We start from the raw sequence: 21,727 nt of genomic DNA on the forward strand, positions 1-21,727 counted from the left end.
TATAAAAAAATAGAATTATACAGTCAACCTTCATATATCCATCCACTAGATTCTAAAATTAACCTTTTACTATATTTGTTTATTACATATCCCTTTCTTCATTTATCAATCCCTTTCATATTTTGATGCATTTCAAAGTAAGCTGCAGGTATCAGCAGCATGCACATTAACTAAAGTTCAATATTTTTAATGCTTTTTAAAAAGGTAAATCTGCCTATGATTTTGAAGTAAGGTGTGAGCTTTGCTTTTGCTCTCTGACCCTAAAGAACAGTCTTTTTTTTTTTCCCAGGTGTGCTGAGTGTTGCTGTGTGAGGGCTTTCTCGAGTTGCAGTGCATGGGCTTATTTGCTTACTTGCCCTGCAGCATATGAAATCTTCCCAGACCAGGGATTGAACCGATATCCCCTGCATCAGCAGGTGGATTCTTAACTACTGGACCACCAGGGAAGTTCCCAAAGAATGGTCTTGATAAAAGACTCTCCCTTCACATCTTCTCTAGTCCACTGATTAACAAATTGAAAAGTACAAATAAGGAAAGTCTAGGAATGCCTACATTTTGGTGCTAAGAACTAATCCCCCATGTAATATCTGCTGAGTGAATGAAGTTTTGTGAAATATGATTGATAACAGGGTTTCTCCACCTTGGCATCACAGACATTTAAGGCTGGATACTACAGGGAGGGAAAACGGCCCCACCCATCAGCAGAAATTTAGATTAAAGACTTACTGAGCATGGCCTTACCCACCAGAGCAAGACCATTTTCCCCACAGCCAATCCTTCCTATCAGGAAGCTTGCACAAACCTCTTATCCTCATCCATCAAAAGGCAGACAGAATGAAAACCATAATTACAGAAAACTAACCAAACTGATCACATGGATCACAGCTTCGTGTAACTTAATGAAACCATGAGTCCCATGCTGTGTAGGGGAACTCAAGATAGATGGGTCATGGTGGAGAGTTCTGACAAAACGTGGTCCACTGGAGAAGAGAATGCCAAACCACTTCAGCATTCTTGCCTTGAGAACCCCGTGAGCAGTGTGAAAAGGCAAAAAGATGTAATGCTGAAAGATGAAGCCCCCAGGTCGGTAGGTGTTCAATGTGCTACTGGAGAAGAGCAGATAAATAGCTCCAGAAGAAATGAAGAAGTTGAGCTGAAGTGGAGACGACACCCAGATGTAGATGTACTTGGCAGTGGAAGTAAAGTCCGATGCTGTAAAGAACAACATGGCATAAGAACCTGGAATGTTAGGTCCACGAATTAAGGTAAATTGGATGTGGTCAAACAGGAGATGGCAAGAGGAACACTGACATTTTAGTAGTCTGAACTAAAATGGATGGGAATGGGCGAATTTAATTCAGGTGACCATTATATCTACTACTGTGGGCAAGAATGTCTTAGAAGAAATCTCATAGTCAACAAAAGAGTTCAAAATGCAGTACTTGGGTGCAATCTCAAAAATGAGAGAATGATCTTGGTTTGTTCCAAGGCAAACCATTCAATATCACAGTAATCCAGGTCTATGCCCCGACCACTAATGCCAAACAAGCTGGAGTTGACCAGTTCTATGAAGGCCTACAAGACCTTCTGGAACTAACACCAAAAAAAAGATGTCCTTTTCACAATAGGGGAATGTAATGCAAAAGTAGGAAGTCAAGAGATACCTGGAGTAACAGGCAAGTTAAGCAGGGCAAAGGCTAACAGAGTTTTCCTGAGAGAATGCACTGGTCATAGCAAACACACTCTTCCAACAACACAAAAGACAACTCTACACATGGACATCACCAGATGGTCAATACCAAAATCAGACTGATTGTATTCTTTGTGGCCAAAGATGGAGAATTTTTATACAGTCAGCAAAAACAAGGCCAGGAGCTGACTGTGGCTCATATTATGAACTTCTTATTGGAAAATTCAGACTTAAATTGAAGAAAGTAGGGAAAACCACTAGGCCATTCAGGTATGACTTAAATCAAATCCCTAATGATTATACAGTTGAAGTGACAAATAGATTCAAGGGATTAGATCTGACTGAGTGCCTGAAGAATTATGGATGGAGGTTCATCACATTGCACAGGAAGTGGTAACCAAAACCATCCCCAAGAAAAAGAAATGCAAAAATGCAAAGTGGTTGTCTGAAGAGGCCTTTCAAATAGCTGAGAAAAGAAGACAAGCTAAAGGAATCTGAATGCAGAGTTCCAAAGAATACCAAAGAGAGGTAAGAAAGCCATCTTAAGTGAACAATGCAAAGAAATAGAGGAAAACAATAGAATGGGAAAGACTAGAGATCTCTTCAAGAAAAAGGGAACATTTCATGCAAAGATGGGCACAATAAAGGACAGAAACAGTATGGACCTAACAGAAGCAGCAGAAGATATTAAGAAGAGGTAGCAAGACTACACAGAACTATACAAAAAAAGGTCTTAATGACCTGGACAACCACAATGGTGTGATTACTCACCTAGAGCCAGACATCCTAGAGTGTGAAGTCAAGTAGGCCTTAGGAAGTATTGCTAAGAACAAAGCTAGTGAAGGTGATGGAATTCCAGTTGAGGTATTTCAAAATCTAAAAAATGATGCTGTTAGAGTGCTGCACTCGATATGCCAGCAAATTTGGAAAACTCAGCAGTGGCCACAAGACTGGAAAAGGTCAGTTTTCATTCCAGTCCCAAAGAAGGGCAAAGCCAAAGAATGTTCACACTATTGCACAATTGCATTCATTTCACATGCTAGCAAGGTAATACTCAAAATCCTTCAAGCTAGGCTTCAACAGTACGTGAACTGAGAACTTCCAGATGTACAAGCTGGGTTTAGAAAAGGCAGAGGAACCAGAGATCAAATAGCCAACATCTGCTGGATCATAGAAAAAGCACAGAAATTCCAGAAAAACATCTACTTTTGCTTCATTGACCACCCTAAAGTCTTTGACTGTCTGGATCACAACAAACTGTGGAAAATTCTCAAAGAGATGTGAATACCAGACCACTTTATCTGCATCTGAGAAACCTGTATGGAGGTCAAGAAGCAACAGTTAGAACTGGACATGGAAAAACAGACTGGTTCAAAATTGGGAAAGGAGTACGTCAAGGTTGTCCCCTGCTTATTTAACTTATATGGAGAGTACATCATGCGAAATGCCGGGCTGGATGAAGCACAAGCTGGAATCAAGACCGCCGGGGGAAATATCAGTAACCTCAGATACGCAGATGACACCACCATTATGGCAGAAAGCAAAGAGGAACTAAAGACCCTCTTGATGAAAGTGATAGAGGAGAGTGAAAAAGCTGGCTTAAAACTCAACATTCAAAAAACCAAGATCATGGCATCTGGTCTCATCACTTCATGGCAAATAGATGGGGAAACAATGGAAACAGTGACAGACTTTTATTTTCTTGGGCTCAAAAATCACTGCATATGGTGAGTGAAGCCATGAAATTAAAAGATGCTTGCTCCTCAAAAGAAAAGCTATGACCAACCTAGACAGCATATTAAAAAGCAGAGATATTACTTTGCCGACAAAGGTCCATACAGTCAAAGCTATAGTCTTTCCATCGTGTACAGATGTGAGAATTGGACCAGAAAGAAGGCTGAGTGCCTAAGAATTGATGCTTTCTAACTGTGATGCAGAAGACTCTTGAGAGTCCCTTCAACAGCAAGGAGATCAAATCAGTCAATCCTAAAGGAAATCAACCCTGAATACTCATTGGAAGGACTGATACTGAAGCTGAAGCTATAATACTTTGGCCACCTGATGTGAAGAGCTGATTCATTGGAAAAGACCCTGATGCTGGGAAAGACTGAGAGCAGGAGGGAAAGGGGATGACAAAGTATGAGATGGTTGGGTGGCATCACCTACTCGATGGACATGAGTTTGAGCAAATTCCGGGAGATAATGAAGGACAGGGAAGGCTGGCATGCTGTAGTTCGTGGGGGTTACAAAGAGTCAGACACAACTGAGCAACTGAACAAGAACAACAACTATTATGGGGGGCTATCCTACGTGTCATAGGATGTTTAGTAGCATGCCGGGTCTCCACCACTAGATGCCAGTAGCAGTCAACGTGTCCTCCCCAAGTTATAAAAAAACAAAAATGTCTCCAGATATTGCTAAATGTCCTCCTGGGGGGCAAAATCACCCCTTTAAAAACACCTAGAGACATTAGCCTGTTTACACAGCATTTCCTTCTGAGGTCAATACACTTTTTTGGTAGGTATTCTCAATCAGTCAAACGTGGGTTCTTAGGAAAGAATGTTGTTCCAAAGCTGATTATCTCTATGACCAAATCTTTTAAATTCTGAGCTTCAGATTGCTTTATATATAAATCAATTTTAAAATTACACTGATGATGATGATTTCATATTATTATTTAAGTGAAAAAACAGAACTTTGCTCATTAAGGGAGGACCTATTTGCCAGTTATAGTTTATTTTGTAAATAAATCATTTAAGTCTATGATCTTGCCCAAGCAGACTAAAGGACTAATGACCCTTTTATGCCCTACTTTCACTACCCCCACTTGCCCTTCCAGCCCACAAATCCTCACTTTTCAAGAGAAAATACAGTTAACAGGCTGGCATATATCCATCAGACTATTTTCTGTGTTTACGAATAAATATATATATGTACACATGTGGGATTTTGGTTTTAGAAAAACTGAGTTACATTATACTCAGTGTCCTCAAGTTTGCATTCTTAATATTTTACCACAGTTGAACCATCTCTATCAATGAGTTTTAGTTCTAGACAATGTTGCAATTAACATCTTAAACACTGGCTTTAGTATATAGGTGCAAGTATTTCAGTAGAAAAGATTCTGAACATTGTTTCTAGTTTTCTTAATTTATTGGGTACAGAATAAAATTTTATTGGGAGACAGAAGTTTGACTTCTAAAAATGTTATTATTGTCTTATTCATCCTATCTCACTTTCTATACTCAAATACATTCCAAGCAGATAAAATATTCAAACACACAAAAAATGGAACCGTCAATACACTAGAACAAAAAGAGGAGGCAATTTTTTCTTAAAATATTTGTTAAAGATATCAGATTGAAGATGGCCTACATGACACAATACCCAGAATCCAGAAAACAGTAAACATTAAATCTAGAAATGATTAATTTTTCCTATTTATCAGTGTTTTAACTTCTTTATTGAGGTATATTTTACATACCGTAACATAAACCCATTTAAGTGTAAAATTCAATAATACTGTTTATAGAGTTGGGTATCCATCACGACAATTAAATTTTAGAACACTTCTATCACCCCATAAAAAAGCCCTCTTGTCTTCTGGAGTCAATCACCACGCCCACCCTTAGGTAATCACTAACCTGCTTTCCGTCTCTATAGATTTACCTTTCCTGGACACTTCATATAGATGGAATCATACAATATGCGGCCTTTTATGTCTGGCTTCTTTCACTCAACATGTTTTCAAGGTTCTACCATATTGTAGCATGTATCAGTACTTCATTCCTTTACACTGCTGAATGGCATTCCACTGTATGGCTATATCATTTTGTTTATCCGTTGATCACCTTATACATACTTGGATCGTTTCCACTTCAGGGTTATCATGAACAATACTGTCGAGCACATTAACATGCAAGTCTTTGTGTAGACAACTGTCTTCATTTCTCTTGGGTAGAAACCGAGAATTAGAGTTACTGAGTGGTAGGGTAATTTTACATTTACCTCAATAAAGAAGTTAAAGAAAAAAAAAAAACACTGATAAATAGGAGTAGTCAGACTTCCCTGTAGCTCAAATGGTAAAGAATCTGCGTGCAGTGTAGAACAGGGTTTGATCCCTGGGTCAGGAAGTTCATCTGGAGAAAGGAATGGCAATCCATTCCAGTATTTTTGCCTGGAGAATCCCATGGACAGAGAAGCCTGGGGGGCTACAGTTCGTGGGGTCACAAAGAGTCAGACACGACTGAGCGACTAACACTTCAGGGTAAGTTTAAGTGTAACGTTTTAAGAAACTGCCAAAGTGTTTTCCAAAGTGACTGTGCCATTTTACATTGTACCAGCAGCATTATACATTCTCACAAACTTTCTCTATTTCCTGGCCAACATGTGTTATTGTCTCCTTGGTTATGGCCGTTAGATTATAATGGGTGTGAAGTGGTACCTCACTGGGGTTTTTACTGCATTTCCCTAGTGAATAATGATGTTGGTAACATTTCACATGCTTATTTAGTCATATGTCTATCTCTTTGGGGAAATAACTATTCAAATATTTGACCCAGTTTAAAATTATGACTCATTTGATTACATGAAAATGGTATTTTTCTTTATGGAAAAAAGTACCTTAGACTAAGTTCAAAGATGAAACCAAACTAAACAACCAAAGCAGTGGAAGGCTTGCATAGTGAAAACTACAAAACATAATTGAAAGAAATTAAAGACCAAGAAAACGGAAAGGCATCTTTTCATGTTCATGAACCAGAAGAGTTGATCTTATTAAGATGGCAGTACTCTTCAAACTGATCTACAGATCCAGTGTAATGTATTCCTATCAAAATCCTAGATACCTTTTTCTGCAGAAATTGACAAGATGATCCTAAAATTCATATGGAAATGCAAGGGACTTGGAAGAGCCAGAAAATCTTGAGAAAGAACAAAGTAGAAGGACTCTCACTTCCTGATTTCAAAATTTACTACACAGCAAATTAAGACAATGTGGATAGAAAAGGAACAAATACTGTATTACATCACTTACATGTAGAACCTAAAAAAACTAAACTCACAGAAGTAGAATGGAATGCTAGTTGCCAGGGGCCTAGGGCATTGGAGAAACCAGGAGATGTTAGTGAAAGGGTACAAACTTTCAGTTGTAAGATGAATAAGTTCTGGGAATCTAATGTACAACACAGTTACAGTAGTTAAGAATCCACCTTGCAATGCAGGAGACATGGGTTCAATCCCTAGTCCAGAAGATTTCACACACTGTGGGGCAACTAAGCCGGTGTGCCACAACTACTGAGCCCACATTCTAGAGCCTGTGAGCCACAGGCTGTGCACCCTAAAGCCCTTGATTTGCAAGAAGACAAGCCACAGAATGAGCAGCCCACACAGCACAGCTAGAGAGTAGCCCCTGCTCACTGCAACTAGAGAAAGCCTGGGTGCAGTAATGAAGATACAGGGCTTCGAAATCTTTATCCAAAAAGAATAAATGATTTTTTAAAAAGAAATGGTAATTATGTGAAGTGATGGAAGCATTAGGTAATGCTACAGCAGTAATCATTTTGCAATGTACGTGTCTTACACTTTAAACTTACACAACGTTATATGTCAATTACATCTCAATGAAATTGGGGCGGAAACGACAATGTGACAATAGACATACAGACAGATATAGAAACCAATGAAATAGTCTTGAGAATTCAAAAGTAAACTCTCTCATTTACGGTCAGTTGATGTTCAACAAGGATGCCAAGATCCATTAGTGGATAAAGGACAGTCCCACCAACAAATGGTGCTGGGACAATACATAGCCACCTGCAAAGGAATGAAGTTGGATCCCTGTTTCACACTGTATATAAAAATTAACCCAAAGTGGATTGTAGACATAAATGTGAGAGCTTAAACTATAAAACTCTTAGGAAGAAATACAGGCATATATCTTTGTGACCTTGGAATAGGAAACTGTATCTTAGATATGACACCAAAAGCCTGAGTGACAAAAGAAAAAAATAGAAAAATAGATCTTAATCAAAATTAAAAACAACTGTGCATCAAGAAAGTAAAAAACCCACAGAATGGGAGATCATGTTTGCAAGTAATATATATGATAAAGGACTTATATCCTGAATATATAAAAACATTTATAAGTTAACAGTAAAAAGACAAATAACCCAATTTTAAAATGAGCCAATGATATGAATGGATATTTCTCCCAAGAAGATATACCAATAGCCAATAAACACATGAAAAGATGTTCAAAACCATGCCATTAAGGAAATGCAAATCAAAACGAGATGCCATTTCACCAAGATGACTAAAAAAATACAGACAATAATAATGATAAAGAAAAATTGGAACCTTCATACATTGTTGATAATATTATAAAATGCTGTAACCATTTTAGAAAATTGGTGGTTTTGTACATAATGCTCATTGTAGTAGTATTCATAAAAGCCAGAAAGTAGAATCAGTCCAAATGTCCATCAACTGATGAATGGGTAAACAAAAATGTGATATATCCATACAATGGAATATTATTTGGCCATAAAAGGGAATGAAGTTCTGAAACATGCTATGGCATGGATGAATGAACCTTGATATACTATGCTACATGAAAGAAACCAGACATAAGAAGCCATACATTGTAAGATTCCATTTAAGCGAAATATACAGAATCAACAAATGCATAGAGACACATGAGTGGTTGCTAAGCTCTGAGGGGAATGGAGGGGATTACAAGTGACTGCTAATAAGTGTGACGTTTCTATATGGGGTGATGGAAGGTTGCATTACTCTGTGAATATACTAAAATCACCAAATGTAACATTTTAAAAGGGTGAATTTTATGTTATATGATTTATATTTCAATAAATCTGCCACTAAAAACAAAAGGATAAAACTGAAAATCAACAAGGACCTACTGTATAGAACAGGGAACTCTACTCAATACTCTAATTACCTGGATGGGACAAGAATCTGAAAGAGTGGATATATGTATGTATATATATATGTGTGTGTGTGAGTGTACAGAATCACTTTGCTGTGCACCTGAAACTAATACAGTACTGTAAATCAACTATACTCCAAGATAAAGTAAAAATTATATTTAATGGGGAAAAAGAAATATTTGAAATGCAAACAACAAAGGGCTAATTTCCTAAAATAAGAGTTTTTGTAAATCAATAAAAAAGAAGCAATCCCACTAGAAAAAATGAGTAAAGGGCATGGAAAGATAGCTTATTAAAAAAAAAGAAAAAAAATTTTTTCTGGTGGTATGGCTTGTGAGATCTTAGTTCCCCAACCAAGGATTGAATCCAGGTCCTCAGAAGTGGCAGAACAGTGTCCTAACCACCAGACAACCAGGGGATTAAAAATAAAAAAGTTTTAAATGTCCAAAACTCAACCTTGCAATAAGCAAGAAACAAATTAAAACAAGACTTCAGCAAAGTGACAAAAAGATGTTATCACAGGAGGAAGTGGAGAAACACACTCTGCATTGTTTGTAGGAGTGTAAACTGCAATATCGTCTTCAAAGGGATGTAAATAAAATAAAACTTAAAACGCCCTTTGACATAACAATTCCACTTATAAGATTCCATGAGTGCAAGTCTCACATGAACACAAAACATGCACAGGGGTAGTCCATGCAAGGTTGTCCATAACTGCACGAGAACAGAAGCAGTCTAAGAGCTAACTAAATAAATCATGGTGTAACTATAAAATATACTACTACAGAGCCATTAAAAAGTATCAGATCTATATGTATTGATAAGGAATAAATATCAAGATACACTGTGGAGTTAAAAAAAAAAGGTATAAAACTTTGTGTTTAACGTGATACTCCTGGTTTAAAAGAGAAAAAAAAGGAAACAGGGAAGACACACACCCATATCACATATTGCCTCAGAAGAAGTGACTGGGGACTCGGGAAATGGAAAGAGGGAGGGATATGCACATTTCACTGTTTTGTAAAATTTGAATTTTAAACTTGTACTAGTATCACTTAGGATTCCCAGATGGCTTAGTGGTAAAGAATCCGCCTGCCAACATAAGAGATGCAGGAGATGAGGGTTTGATCCCTGGGTCAGGAAGATCCCCTGGAGGAGGAAATGGCAACTCATTCAGTATTCTTGCCTGGAAAACCCCAATAAACAGAGGAGCCTGGCAGGCTACAATCCAAGGGGTCACAGAGTCAGACACGACTAACAACTGAACACGAGTATTACTTCTTAGAGAAAGCATACATGAACAAGTAACACAATTTGTAAATGACACAGATAGAGTAGGATAATTAGTTAAGTTTAGAAATCCCACTATATTTTAGTATAATTTACTAGCATTTTGCTAATATACAAATGACTTAATTAGCACCAGGACAGTCCCAATTAGGCCAGAGAGGGTCGAAGTAGGAACTAATGATGTAAGACCTGATGCAGGTCCAAGAATGGGGAAGGTGGTCTTCTCTCCCCCCCACTTCTCCTTTGATTATAAAAAATGCAGCCCTACTGAATAGTTCTCAGGGTTGTGCTCCCTTGCTGGCTTGCTTGTATATCTCAAAAGCCTCCTATGCTAATAAACTCATTCTTTACCCGACACTTTGCCTCACACTTAACTCTCTGAGCTTCACTAAGTCCTGACACTAGTTGAATGGTTTCAAAGATCAACATAGTGAGTTCCCATTTCCTCTTAAGTCAGGGATCTTGGGTTCAAGTCCGAATTTGAGTGTTGGCTGAGTCCCACCTGAGAAGGAATGCAGATTCATAAAGAATCTGTATTTGAGCTTTGCCTTAAGGGTCTCCTTTTCTGGGCATGTTTTCTAAAAAGCCTCCTCGGATGGTGTACAGGAACTGGGGCTGGAAGAGCTACCCCACGAACACTCCCTGCGGTGGTGGGCTTTCACTCATGTGCCATTTGGCTGTAGAGCTACATTCAGTTCGCTGAATGCTGTTTAATTCTTGTGAAGCACAGTAAGTGAACGAGCACCACGAATAAAGCATAAAACTTGCTAACATTTATTGAGTACAAGTAAGCCCTTCCCATGCATTTACTCCTGTAATGCTCACCACGATCCTTTGAAACTGGTATTTTACCAGTGGCTCAGAGAAAGCAGGGATTTGATTCCTGTTCCTCGGCCAGCCTCTAGATAGAATCTAAGGTGAGTTTGGAATCTGCTGGATTCTTTTGTCAAACCAGACAAGAGAGGAAGGGGCAAGACTAGAGCCAGAACGCTCAACTTCAGGTCCAGGCTGCTTCCGTTTGCCCTGCGCTGCCTCGGAACACCGGAGAAAGGCCAAGATCCCCTGTCACCCGGCCGGCAGGTCCCGCACCTTCCACCTGGCTTCCAGGACGCAGCCCGCCCCCAGACGCATCACCCGGGAACCTACTTCCCGGCATCCTCCCCGTGCGACCGCTCACTTCCGGTCTTAAGTAGGCCCGAGTAGAAGCATTACTCGGCCAGCACCCTGCTCTTGGGAAACGCTATCCGCCGGGATTCCGAGCTGTACGCCCTTGTCCCACTGCCGCCCGCGCCTTTGGTCAACACAGTCCCCTTACCTGCCCTGCGCCCCCCACCCTGCGGCCCCGGGCTCCCACGCTGATGACCGCCCTCACCTCCTCTCTCTTCGCCTGCCGCGGCCTTTTACAAACGCGGCCAAACTGTTCGCTGTAACGACAGTCGTTATTGGTCAGAGCCGCCCCGCCTCAGTTCGTGTTGTCTGACGGGAGTTGTAGTTTACTCGACCTAGAGGCAGCGGACAACTGCTGCCGAATCAGGTGGTGGAACCTGCTCCTACCAGGCGGTTGTACCACATGTTTTTTTTTGCTATGGCAAGCGTGCTCTGGACAACTCTGCTGGTACTGGAAGGCACAGCCAATTCTAGGGCTGGTCATGGCTAGTTCAGGCCTGAGTGAGTCCTGTTTCTGAGTAGAATTCCATCCTTCATTGATGCAAAAGTCAGATTTTCTATATTTTTAGCAACGTCCTCTGCGATTTAGTGTTTTGTCAAGGGAGTGTTGTCCACCAAAGGATTCGCTGTTTCTATCACTTGTGTGTTTGTATCAAGTTACCTTTTCTCCCTTAATTATACTCTGACGTATTACTTGAACGTTTTCCCTTAGGAGGGGTTGGAATTGAGTTAATTGAGTTACAACATGACCTAGTTTTGGTCCATGGAATTGCAGAATAAATCTACATACTCTTTGTTGACAATAGCTGCTGAGTACAAATGTGTTAAGGGTGAGGCTTGTATGTACTGGAAAACCCCGGAATGAGATTTCCTGCACCTTTAGCCTTCATCCTGCTACTTATTAATCATTGCACTGTGGACTGGTCACCTGAGAACTGTCAAATGAAATAATACGAATAAATAAAAAGGTGAGAGCTGTGTTTGTTATATTCAGGGACATACTGAGGACTGTAGTCAATGAGACAGTCTCTCAACTCTGAGGAAGTGATGTGAAGAGGTTGGGGGGGAGGTTAGCACATCTATGATTTTGGAGAAGGGGTATGTGCATCAAGCACACGTTGGTAGAAGGGTGCTTCTGGTGACAAAGCACAGGTATCTTAGTTAATGATTTTAGTGTTTTGCTAAGTATGGAAAGATGCAGGAAACTAGGTTCATAAAATCTGAATATCCATATGAAGTCCTATTCTCCCAATTTTTCCAGAGCACAGAGTGCCTTGTTTCTGATCTCCACCCTGAACTCCCTTCAAGGTGTGTTGAAGGTCAGTGACTGCAGTGGCTAATGACTTAATCCTTACAGAGCCAGATGGTGAGTGACGTTCTTTTGATGGCAGAACCTTAGTCTTCTTAACTATTAATAAGAGAAGGGGTCCCTTCTGTGATTAAGATTTGCTATGTTGTTTCCTAATCTGGAAGTAGGGGGAGAAGGGAACATTTTTTCTTTTCCACGAATTATTTTCCAATTTTGTCTTTCCATTTCAAGTTTTAAAATAATCATCAGAATATCCTGGATCGGGACTTCCCTGGCCATCCAGTGGCTAAGAATCTGCCTTCCTATATACAGGGGAGGTGGGTTAAATCTCTAATTAGGAAACTAAGATCCCACATCATGGAGGGACTAAGCCCCGGCACTGCAACTACTGAACCCACTCGCCCTAGAGCCCATGTGCCACAAGAGAGAAGCCCCCACACACAACTAGAGAAAGTCCACACTATACAATGAAGAGCCTGTGCAGCCAAAAAAAAATTTTTTTAGTATATCCTGGATCATCTAAATGATCACCTAATAATACAGTGGGGTTTCAACATCTGGTTGTGTTTATGATTATATTAGTGCCAAGTGATTACACAAAGCAGTTCTCAGTTGGGAGCACTGCTTACACATCTAGTAGATGCCACAGGTGTTCAAGATCCTCCAACGCACAGGACAGCCCTTACAACAAAGAATTATCTGGACCAAAATGTTAATAGCGTCACAATTAAGAGACTCTGTTGTAAAGAGAGCGTTTAAATTTTTTTCCAATGGAACTGCCCAAATGCATCCTAAGAGATCTGCGGGTTTTCAGCTGATACACATTATATGTATGTTCCAAACAACCTCATTCTAAAAGAGGTTTCTTTCTTCCAATCCAGGCATGCTGGGTTCTTCAATTCCTTTTTCAAATAAGGGCTTTATACAAATAAGGGCCTTCTTTATTTCAGTATGCTAATATTTTTTTTTTCCCACTTAATTCTCTCATTGTTTTTATAGTATTTTTCTAATTGTCATAGGTTTGGGATTTTTCTTTTTCTTTCTTCTTTGGCTCTCCTGGGTTTTCATTGCAGCGTGTGGGCTTCCCTTGGGGAACACAGGCTCTAGAGTGGATGGACTCAGCAGTTGCAGCATGTGGGTTTAGTTGCCCCTAGGCATGTAGGATCTTAGTTCCCTGATCAGGGATCAAAGAAGGTGGATTCTTAACCATTGGACAACGAGGTAAGTCCTGGAAATAATAAATTAATAAGGTAATAGTAGATAACCTTGTCTTCCTGACCTTAAGAATGTTTCTAGTTTCTCCATTTGCATGAACCTAGCTTTCACTCTAGTTATACTTAGTTAAGAAAGATGTCTAGTTCAAAAGTATTGTTTTCAAAACTTCCTCTATTACTTTCAAAGATAAATGTTATCTTTTACCTGCAATTTGCTTTTGTCACTTAACATAAGATACTATGATCATATTTCTTAAAACAAAACAAAACAAAACACTTTTTTTGGCTGTACTGGGTCTCATTGCTCCGAGGGCACTTCTCCAGTTGTGGTGAGTGGGGGCTTCTAATAGTAGTGCACAGGCTTCACTGTGGTGGCTTCTCTCGTAGTGGAGCACAGGCTTTAGGTGCACGGGCTCCTGTAGCTATTTATTATTCAATATGCAATCACTATGTCTAAAAGTCCTTGGAGGTCAAATGGACAAAGGACATAAACAGAAAAGTAACAGAAAAGAAACACAAACAACCAATTACCATGGGAAAAAAATCACTAACTTTACTTGCAATCAGGGAAATAGAAGAGATCATTTTACATGTCTCAGATTGGCAAAAATGAAAGCTTAATAACAATCAGCATTTGTAAAAGCGGGGCAAATGGGTGCTTTCAGACATTTTTGGTTGGAGTGTAAAATGATACAGCTTTTAAGAGGGCAATCTGACAATATATATCATACAATTTTTACACTTTAAATTCTTTAATCCATCTCTCAATTCTAAGTGTCCTAGAGAAATAGTACACACATGCACACAAACACATTCTTGAACTGCTGTTCTAGTTTTTAATATAAAACAGAGGTATTTTTTTGTTGTGTATTTCCAAATGGGTGAACAGTAGAGGTTTTGTTTTTGGTGATCATTTACTTACCTTTGTGATTTATTCATAACTTATTGTTTTGAGATGTTAAAAAAATTATTGCTTTCTTAAACCCATCTGCTCCTTCCTCTCTGCTTCCTTCTCTACAGCCCACTAAATCAGGAAGGCAGTCTGCACTAGTTAAACATCCCCACCTCCCACTCCCTAACCCACTGCATCCACATTTTGTTCCTACTATTTCACTGCAAGTGTTAGTTTTCAAAGTCACCAATTACTTCTTTATTGCTAAATCCAGTGAACATTTTCCCCCTCTGCCACACTTGACCCTTGACTACTATTTCCTTGTTTCCTTCCTCATCTCTGCAACATTATGGGCCTTCAGTATTTCTCCCGCGTCAGGCAGCTCTTCCTTTCTCCTTTGCAAGCTTAGCTGTCTCTGCCCACTTCCATACAGACAGACCTAAGAGTTCTGTCCTCAGTCCTCTTCTCACTCTACTGTCTTTCTGGGTGACTGCCACTCCTTGGGTTGCAGAAAGCCATTTGTTTAAAATGAGACTGAGATAATTAAATTAATTAAATGATTTACTACCTACAGGGTATATATACAGCACTGAAGAAAACAGTCACCAGCTTCTAATGGGGAACACAGATTTTAAAGATATAATCGCATAAATACATAATTTAAAATTATGACAAATGCTCTAAAGGAAAACTATACGATGACTTGAGAGGCTCCTGATTTAGACTGTGGGTAGAGAAAGGAAGAAGTTTTAGAGGAAGAGACATTTAAGTGGAGAGCTGAAGACAAACAGCAGACAGACAAAAGGCATTCACATGGCAGGGTTCTGCAACGGGAGTCCTGATCCCCAATCCACTCTGCTATGCCTTGCTTTGTGAAGCATTTCACCTGTGCCAGCTGGCTCAATATTAGGCTCTGCCAACAGAGGGAACCAGAGGAACATGCAAGGCAATGACAGGAAGGAATGTTCCTTATGGGTTCTGGTTCAATCTTTGTATTCAGTGTACAATCCAATGGATCAGTGTACAGAAGACCCAGGGGTGCTCCCCTCAGTGGTTCTCTGGACCTGCCCCTGCTGCACCCTCAGGCTACACTTTTCCTCACTTGCAGCTGCTTCTATGGCAGCTTTGGGATGCACCAGCCTGTAACACCCTCAAAGGCTGACATAAAATACAGGACACCCAGTTAAACGTGGATTCCAGTTAAACATCATACAACTTTTAGTTTGTTTCATATAATATTTGGGACTGTGCTTTCACTTGCTAAATCTGGCAACCCTAGCTCCCTCACCTGGTGGACCATTTCTAAAGATCACCTCTGGCCAATGGTAGGCAGCTTCTAAGGAACAGGTCTGGCCCACACCTTCTGGCATGTTTCTTACCAGGCTGCAGGTTCCTGCGATAATCAAGTCCACTCTGAAGAGGTTAGAAATTTCAAGTGCCCTCCTAAACCCTTAGCTTCTGCACTGTCCACTCTGCTCAGAAGTAGTAGCTTTTTTTTTTTTTTTTTTGCACTTGCAATTTTTGGACTCCTAGGGGCTAACCATTTTTCACTATTTACACTAAAATTTCCCTTTTCAAATTTTAGTGGTGGTCTCTGTCTCCTGATGGGATTCTGATATATCAAGTGGCTTGCAGTGAAGTTGGATAAACACAGACTACTTTAGAAGACAACTGCAGGCCGTATTAAAGATTTTGGTCTAAAAAAAAAAGTAAAGATTTTGGTCGTTGTTTTTCAGTTTCTCAGTCATGTCAGACTCTGTGACCCCATGGACTGCTGCATGCCAGGCTTCCCTGTTTGTCACCATCTCCCAAGTTTGTTCAAACTCATGTCCACTGAGTCAATGATGCCATCCAACCATCTCATCCTGTTGCCCCCTTCTCCGCCTGTCCTCAATCTTTCCCAGCATCATGGTCTTTTCCAAAGATTTTAGATTACATCCTAAATATAATCTGAAGCAAAGACTTTCAAGAAGGGAAGAGTCATGATCAGATCTACATCTATGAAAGATTCCTTTGGGCTTCTGATTCTGACAGAAAGGTTAGCAGTCTGGTACCTGGATCTTTACCCTTCTCCTGGAAACCACAGGGAGCAATAAGGAAAACCTATGACCACCAACTCCCACAAGCAGTATCTTAAGTGAAACCAGGGATACAGAGAAAACTCAACACATTCCACATTGAGAAGAAGCGTGGTACTGGATGGCAGGCCAGCTGAGTGCTGCGGGGGAAGGACAGGGAGTGAGGAGGGGGCCAGTAGTGGAAGACCTCAGAAATCATTTGCAGATATTCAGTCTGAGAGCCACACCGTGAGTGGAGCCAGCTGTCGGAAGGACTGAACTAGTATGTGAGTACTGGAAGAGGCAGGGAGGGAAGATGTGTTAAGTGCCTAAAGGATCCAGAGGAGATGTCTTTCAGAAAGCAAGTTAGGGGATCTCCTTGAAGACAAGAGTTTTGTCACCTAATGGAGCACATGAAGGAATCAAGGGTGCTCAGCTGGCACAGAACTTCTGAACAGGGCCTCATCCCAGAGAGGAACCATGGCTACACTTTTAAGGAGACAATTCATTGTAGCCACAGAAAAGGGAGGTAAGAAACCCTGACAGGGTCTTTCCCCTTCATCCTCCTGCTGGTACTTGGTCTAGAAAAAAACAACCGTTTCAAATATGAATAAACAGACAGGTGTAAGCACAGCATTTGTACCAAGATACTGTAATTAAAAATAAGAAAGACAGCAAAACTTACCCAGAGTTTCCCCGGAGAAAACTCACAAGAAAATGTTCCCATAAAGCAGTTGAAAATAATACACTGACATTCCAATGTAAATTTTAAAAATCTAATGAAGCAAATGCAGCTAAGAAATACAAGAATTCAGGGAAGAGCTGTCCCTAAAGTGAAACAGAAATTGGTAGAATTTAGGAAACAGAAAAAAATTTTTTTTTCCCCCAGAAATGAAGGTTACATTAAAAGGAACACAACTGAGTCGGGATACCACAGGAAGCACATTAAGGAACAGAGATTAGAGATGAGAAATGCAGGGACTTCCCTGGTGGTCCAATGGTTAAGACTCCACGCTTCCAAAGCAGGGGACGCGGCTTCGATCTTTGCCAGGGAACTAAGATACCGTATGTCACGGTGCAAAAAAAAAAAAGCAAACGAAAAGATAAAAAATAATTAAGAACAAATGATAGAAACTGATGACAGGCAGAGGAAATCCAACATATAGTTGGAGTTGCCAAAGAAAACCAAAGCAGTGGAATAGTACAAATATTTATGAATATAATTCAGGAAAGCAAGAAATATTAGCTTGGTGCATGCACCTGGCTCAGGGAATGCTTCTTTTCTTACACAATGTTTTCCCTGGCTTGTCTCTTCCCATTTGCCTGATTTTCCAGTATTTAAGTCTTCTCACATTCTCCATAGTTCTGTGAAGCTTCTCACAATACATAGCCCGACCTCTAGAGAGCCTCAAGTCTGGCCTGCTGACCATCAATCTGGATTGGCTGCCAGGTCTCTTCACAACTGTAATCCTAAAACTTCCTATTATCTCACTCCTGTTTGATCCTGTTTGTAGATACTACATCGTATTTTTTTTCCTGACTTATTCTTGTTCTGATGGAATTTATCCAGTTTATCCCTGAGAATCAGTCTTCTGTGAACTTACATAATCTAGTCTTTATTCTGTTGTGACCCATGACCATAATTCATTTACACTTCTGAAGACAGTGCCCCACTGATTCCTAGGTTCATTGTTGTCATTGGGTATTTTTCTCAACCCTTTTTCTATCTGGTAAATTTTAGGATGGGCCCCTTATAGGCCTGGCATCCTAAAATTTTATAGTGGTATGGCTTCATATGAATCTTTCCTATTTATTGTGCAAACTCAACATTAGCCTTTCTTCGATCTTAAAACTCAAAAAATCATCAGGGAAATTTTCCTTTATTTAATTAATTCCACCCACTCCCCTATTTTCTGTTTTCTTCTTGGAACACTTATTGATTTTATATTATAAACCTCCTGAATTGATCCATATTTATTTTTTCTACTTTTGATTTCTGTTCCAGAACATCTCCTTGTCTTTTAATACTCCCACTGAATTTATTTATTCTCATTTCTTATTTTGACATTTTATTAGGATTCTGTTCTAATTTCTTGAATACAGTATAAGTTTTCGGACTCTTGAGAGTTGCTATTTAGCTCTACCTTTTGCAGTCAAAGTTTTTCTCAATTTCTGGTGACCTTTGGCTCACTTCATTGAAAAGTGAAGCACTAAAAACCTGTTTGGAAGGTTTGTGTACATGGGCAGGGCTTACTGGTCAACACACTCCACTCTAAGAGGACTGGTGGCCAGTTACTTTTTGGTTTTGTTGCTCAGTTGTGTCCAGCTCTTTGCGACCCCATGGACTACAGCATGCCAGGGTTCCCTGTCCTTCACCACCTCCCGGAGCTTGCTCAAACTCCTGTCCACTGAGTCAGTGAGGACCTTCAAATATCAGCATCTGTCTTTTCACTCAAGAGCAGCTTAGTATTTCCACAGTAGGAGCCTCTAAATCTTGCATGTTTAAGTATGGTTATTGGTCTTCTAGAGCTGAAAACAGATAAGCTAGGCATCTCATTTATCTAGTATGTAAATCTGCTTAACTCCTACATACTGTGCAGTAACTCATTTAAGCATATTAACCCTGAGTCAAAAATCTACTTTGTCCTTTTTTAGGCGAATTACTATTAGAATAACTTCAGCCTCCAACTTCAGAGACCATAGGGTAAAGTACTACTCAACTGAGACTCATTCATATACATTTTACTCAAGGTTCTTAAATTAAAATTTGTTGTTTTAGAGGTATGTTCTTCAAGTTCTAAACAGTCAAAATGTAGTCACTGGAAAAAATGCAATAATCCTGTACACAAAAAAGATTTTGTGTTTAGAAATCATCACTCTTTCATTGAAAGGGTTTGCTCTTTATTTCCTACAAACACAGTTTATTTTTCCAATTCAACTGTAACCTCAAGAGCACCCTGTTATCTCTTAGTAAACTCAATTCTAATTCTCTATGCAAACTAGTCCTTATCAACCGCCTTTTCCAAAGTAATAGAACTCTTAACACACATACAAAAGGAAGTTGAGCAAGCACAGAAACAAAACAAGAATAAAACTAGAATGTGAATCTCATTTTCCACAGGGAGAGAATATCAACAGGGAAAATGAGATCCTGATTTCATATAATAAGTTTTCTACAGCAATTCTTTGCGGTATCCCAATGCAAAGCATGGTTTCTGGAATAAGATTAAAAAGAAATCTAACAAATACCTGAGTGAATATAACAATATGGCTAGACCAAAAAGAAAAAAAAAAAATCTCACACACAATAATCACTGCAAGAAGATCCCAAAGGTTATAGAAAACATAAAGGAACTTTAATATCCAAACAGTCAGGGCAAAGAATACTGGATTAATGAACCCCTTAAGTGTGAACCACTTCAGGTTCTTTACAGTACCAGATGTATTTTAAAGTAAAATCTGAATGCATATTGCAGAGAATGAATTCATTTTAAAAACTGTAATTTCCTTACCGGATACTAATACTAGTATGATTTTTAGACTGTTAATTTTTAAAATGATTTAACACTGAGAATAAGATTTAAAGCAAAGTTAGCAATGTTCCTGAATTGCAAATTTGTTCAGTAGTAACCCTTTGAGTAATACTACTTTCTTCTCAAAAAGTAGTCTGTACATTTTAGAATTGTGCATTAAAAAAATATTGGCTAATAAAAAGTGTTATTACTTGATATAGTCAAAATGAAAGGAAAACTACACTTTTGTTTAGATTATTTATGCCCAAATAATTTACCCTGCAGTCCACAGATGTATAGGACATAAAATTTTTTTGAATATGAGAAAAACAATGAGGGTCCTAAAACAGGAACATAAACCAGAAGAATCTAAAAACAGCATCCTATTATTTCATTTTTTGAGTATTTCATTTAAGCTGCTTTTGGTTGCATGCCCTGATCTGTAGAAGTTAACAAGGAAATAAAATTTCCAAGTGTTTACAACTGCATAGAATTGAGCCCCAGAGAATTATACATTTATGAGCTATCTTTCCTGGGCTCTGGTTTACTGGAGTATTGGCTTAGAGACCAGTTCAGGCTCCTATGCTGCTACCTGGAGAATACAGGCCAGGAATCTCTTAAGATTCTACGGGCCTTTTCTGTTCCTGAACAAAATACCGGGAGCTCTCTGGTCTTAAAAAGAACAACCAAGCATCCGAATAGGTATAGTGGGGATCCTTTTCCTTTGTGAGTCAAACAGGAGAGTTTGTGACTTTTATTGAAAACAAAATAAAACAAAATCTCCCACTATTGTTCTAAGAGACTCTGAAACGTACTAGAAATTTCAAAACTAGAACAATGCCATCAAAGATTAAACTTCTTAATGCTTGGAGCCAACCCAAAATAAAACTGGGAACTCCAGGAAAACAGGTACCAAAAGAATCAAAGTAATGATTGCACTGAGGCTTCTCCTCTTCAAAGGCTGTTTAAGGAGGTAGGATTTCAAGGGTTTTTTGTTTGTTTGTTTGTTTATCTTTTGGCCTCTGAACATTTAAAAAATGCTTTGCCCGGCTGGTCATTCAGGCTAATTTTGGAGTTCACAAGGAACCCCCATGCCTGACCTAAGGATATTCTACAGTTTCACAGCTATCATTTGTACATATTAAAATCAAGCTGATTTACTCTTTTTGAGTAAATATAACTAGAATATGGCAAATTAATATATTTTTTTACATACAACTTTGTGTCTCAAAATTCTGGAAAAACAAGAGCTGATGACTTTGTATTCAAAGACTACCAAAGTGTGTATTTCATATTCACATGCAAACAAAACTTTATAAATCTCCTGTCGACTCTGCATGATGCCTTAAAGGAGGAAATGACATACAAAGTTTGGTAACTGTGCAAAATATTAAATTGCTAAAACATTTTACATAATGAAATAATACATGTAAATATAGAAGTTGACATATGAAATTAACATGGATTCACAAGAACTTATCACATTTCAGAGATTTTCTTTAGTAACAAGTTTTTGTTTTTATAATTCCTGGTACACAGCAAAGTTTATCATGGAAGATAAAAACCCTTTTAAACAGACTCAACAGGGAATTCTTGAGGCACCTTCTCATATAAAACACAAGATGAATACAATTATCAATCCATCTGAG

General features: G+C 39.1%; 1 protein-coding gene across 1 annotated transcript in view; it reads right to left on the minus strand.

The window, feature by feature from the left end:
• Positions 1–21,727, minus strand: part of TIA1 (TIA1 cytotoxic granule associated RNA binding protein) — a 52,929-nt gene that overhangs the window by 746 nt on the left and 30,456 nt on the right. The gene's annotated exons all lie outside the window — the stretch shown is intronic.

This window comes from Budorcas taxicolor, chromosome 11 (genome assembly GCF_023091745.1).
Source record: "Budorcas taxicolor isolate Tak-1 chromosome 11, Takin1.1, whole genome shotgun sequence".
NCBI classification, from domain to species: domain Eukaryota; kingdom Metazoa; phylum Chordata; class Mammalia; order Artiodactyla; family Bovidae; genus Budorcas; species Budorcas taxicolor.